Source organism: Trachypithecus francoisi, unplaced genomic scaffold (genome assembly GCF_009764315.1).
Source record: "Trachypithecus francoisi isolate TF-2019V2 unplaced genomic scaffold, Tfra_2.0 Lachesis_group4, whole genome shotgun sequence".
NCBI classification, from domain to species: domain Eukaryota; kingdom Metazoa; phylum Chordata; class Mammalia; order Primates; family Cercopithecidae; genus Trachypithecus; species Trachypithecus francoisi.
The window spans coordinates 142,271,841-142,275,949 of NW_022681469.1; the positions used below are offsets into that span (position 1 = coordinate 142,271,841).

General features: G+C 39.5%; 1 protein-coding gene across 1 annotated transcript in view; it reads right to left on the reverse strand.

Moving 5' to 3' along the window:
* Positions 1-4,109, reverse strand: part of SUN3 (Sad1 and UNC84 domain containing 3) — a 101,010-nt gene that overhangs the window by 53,654 nt on the left and 43,247 nt on the right. The gene's annotated exons all lie outside the window — the stretch shown is intronic.

The following is a 4,109-nucleotide window of genomic DNA, read 5'->3' on the forward strand; positions in this document are numbered from 1 at the left end:
CACTGCACTCCAGCCTGGGCCATGGAGCAAGGCTCTGTCTCTAAGTAAATAAATAAATAAATAAATAAATAACCTTCTCTTGACCATACAATCGTGTAGCTAGAGAATGCCGTGACTTGCACAAACAAAAGCATTTGTCATGCTTGGCAATAACCTAAGAGCCTGTATATGCAGTGGAACAAACATTTGACATTGCAGTATGAAGTCTTGATTACTCATGACTGGACCACTGAAGATGCTTAGAATTTGTTATGAAATTATATTACAGCAGGATAAACCACAGAATTAGAGTTAATTCCTGAACAAAAACTATCTTCTCTTTAACCAGTTCTGATATTACCTGTCTCCTGCTAGATTTCTTTTTTTTTTTATTTTATTTTATTTTTTTTATTTTTTATTTTTTATTATACTTTAAGTTCTAGGGTACATGTGCATGACGTTTATATCATGTATAACTCCCCAATGCAATCCCTCCCTCCTCCCCCCTCCCCATGATAGGCCCCAGTGTGTGATGTTCCCCTTCCCGAGTCCAAGTGATCTCATTGTTCAGTTCCCACCTATGAGTGAGAACATGCGGTGTTTGGTTTTCTCTTCTTGTGATAGTTTGCTAAGAATGATGGTTTCCAGCTGCATCCATGTCCCTACAAAGGACGCAAACTCATCCTTTTTGATGGCTGCATAGTATTCCATGGTGTATATGTGCCACATTTTCTTAATCCAGTCTGTCACAGATGGACATTTGGGTTGATTCCAAGTCTTTGCTATTGTGAATAGTGCCGCAATAAACAACGTGTGCATGTGTCTTTGTAGTAGAGTAATTTATAATCCTTTGGGTATATACCCAGTAGTGGGATGGCTGGGTCATATGGTACATCTAGTTCTAGATCCTTGAGGAATCGCCATACTGTTTTCCATAATGGTTGAACTAGTTTACAATCCCACCAACAGTGTAAAAGTGTTCCTATTTCTCCACATCCTCTCCAACACCTGTTGTTTCCTGACTTCTTAATGATTGCCATTCTAACTGGTGTGAGATGGTATCTCATTGTGGTTTTGATTTGCATTTCTCTGATGGCCAGTGATGATGAGCATTTTTTCATGTGTCTGTTGGCTGTATGGATGTCTTCTTTTGAGAAATGTCTGTTCATATCCTTTCCCCACTTTTTGATGGGGTTGTTTGCTTTTTTCTTGTATATTTGTTTGAGTTCTTGGTAGATTCTGGATATTAGCCCTTTGTCAGATGAGTAGGTTGCAAAAATTTTTTCCCATTCTGTAGGTTGCCTGTTCACTCTGATGGTAGTTTCTTGGCTGTGCAAAAGCTCTTTAGTTTAATTAGATCCCATGTGTCAATTTTTGCTTTTGCTGCCGTTGCTTTTGGTGTTTTAGACATGAAGTCCTTGCCCATGCCTATGTCCTGAATGGTACTACCTAGATTTTCTTCTAGGGTTTTTATGGTATTAGGTCTAACATTTAAGTCTCTAATCCATCTTGAATTAATTTTCGTATAAGGGGTAAGGAAAGGATCCAGTTTCAGCTTTCTACTTATGGCTAGCCAATTTTCCCAGCACCATTTATTAAATAGGGAATCCTTTCCCCATTTCTTGTTTCTCTCAGGTTTGTCAAAGATCAGATGGCTGTAGATGTGTGGTATTATTTCTGAGGACTCTGTTCTGTTCCATTGGTCTATATCTCTGTTGTGGTACCAGTACCATGCTGTTTTGGTTACTGTAGCCTTGTAGTATAGTTTGAAGTCAGGTAGCGTGACGCCTCCAGCTTTGTCCATCAGAGAATACTATAAACACCTCTACGCAAATCAACTAGAAAATCTAGAAGAAATGGATAATTTCCTGGACACTTACACTCTTCCAAGACTAAACCAGGAAGAAGTTGAATCCCTGAATAGACCAATAGCAGGCTCTGAAATTGAGGCAACAATTAATAGCCTACCCACCAAAAAAAGTCCAGGACCAGATGGATTCACAGCTGAATTCTACCAGAGGTACAAGGTGGAGCTGGTACCATTCCTTCTGAAACTATTTCAATCAATAGAAAAAGAGGGAATCCTCCCTAACTCTTTTTATGAGGCCAACATCATCCTGATACCAAAGCCTGGCAGAGACACAACAAAAAGAGAGAATTTTAGACCAATATCCCTGATGAACATCGATGCAAAAATCCTCAATAAAATACTGGCAAACCGGATTCAGCAGCACATCAAAAAGCTTATCCACCATGATCAAGTGGGCTTCATCCCTGGGATGCAAGGCTGGTTCAACATTCGCAAATCAATAAACGTAATCCAGCATATAAACAGAACCAAAGACAAGAACCACATGATTATCTCAATAGATGCAGAAAAGGCTTTTGACAAAATTCAACAGCCCTTTATGCTAAAAACGCTCAATAAATTTGGTATTGATGGAACGTACCTCAAAATAATAAGAGCTATTTATGACAAACCCACAGCTAATATCATACTGAATGGGCAAAAACTGGAAAAATTCCCTTTGAAAACTGGCACAAGACAGGGATGCCCTCTCTCACCACTCCTATTCAACATAGTGTTGGAAGTTCTGGCTAGGGCAATCAGGCAAGAGAAAGAAATCAAGGGTATCCAGTTAGGAAAAGAAGAAGTCAAATTGTCCCTGTTTGCAGATGACATGATTGTATATTTAGAAAACCCCATTGTCTCAGCCCAAAATCTGCTTAAGCTGATAAGCAACTTCAGCAAAGTCTCAGGATACAAAATTAATGTGCAAAAATCACAAGCATTCTTATACACCAGTAACAGACAAGCAGAGAGCCAAATCAGGAATCAACTTCCATTCACAATTGCTTCAAAGAGAATCAAATACCTAGGAATCCAGCTTACAAGGGATGTAAAGGACCTCTTCAAGGAGAACTACAAACCACTGCTCAGTGAAATCAAAGAGGACACAAACAAATGGAAGAACATACCATGCTCATGGATAGGAAGAATCAATATCGTGAAAATGGCCATACTGCCCAAGGTGATTTATAGATTCAATGCCATCCCCATCAAGCTACCAATGACTTTCTTCACAGAATTGGAAAAAATGGCTTTAAAGTTCATATGGAACCAAAAAAGAGCCCGCATTGCCAAGACAATCCTGCTAGATTTCTAAGGCTATACTCATGTAACAGAAACAGACTTATGTTCAGTTCAAGTTGTCCAATATCCACCATTACAAAAAGTCTTGATTTAAAAAAAAAAATTTTCAACAAGAGAAAACCAAGGCTACTAACTGTTGCTGCAGTCGTTGGAACAACAGGATTTCTTTGAATGTTCTCTGTATCAACTTATCCCCTCAAACTCTCACAAGGGGTTACCACTGGGTAATTAGCCCTATTATTTTTGCCAGGGTGGCATGGGGCTTACTGGGTATCAAAAGTGTCTCCTACCGAACTGTGCCATAGCTGTTGGTGTCTATTGACCTAATCAAGCATATGCCAGATCGATAATCTTCATTCCCATGAAGCACCATTGGTAATATGTTCACTGTACTTTCTGTAGACCTCAAAATCCACGCAACCAAAAAGTTCGCACTTAAGCCAAGTGTTTGGAGTTCTAAACATGACTCTATATAAATATGGTCAAGAGCTTTAAAAAAAGTCTCTCAACTTACAAAACAGAATTATTCCCGAAAAATAAGATATAAGGAAGAATGTTCACATAATTTTATCATCGACACACAATTTCCAAATACTTATTAGTCTTTAAAAAACGCATTACATGAGAAATTTGCAAGCAAACTTGTCTAAAATTAAGGATTCCTTTACTAAGTGAACCATTACTCCTGCATCACATTAGTAAATTTTTTTTTTTTTTTTTGTATACTGGTGGGGTGTTTTGCTTTGTTTTGTTTTTAGGGTGAGACAGTTATCCTTTGGAAAACATGATGTATGTCCCCAATTTTTCTGGACCTCTCTGCAATAACTGTGGTTCCCAGCCAGAGCAGCACTAGGACTGAGGCCTGACTGTTGCCTTGCGCCCACGTCCCCACGCCCCCACACCCCCACACCCCCACACCCCCACACCCCCACACGCTTGCAACAGTGAGGCCCTGCTCCCATCCCCGCTAAGTCCC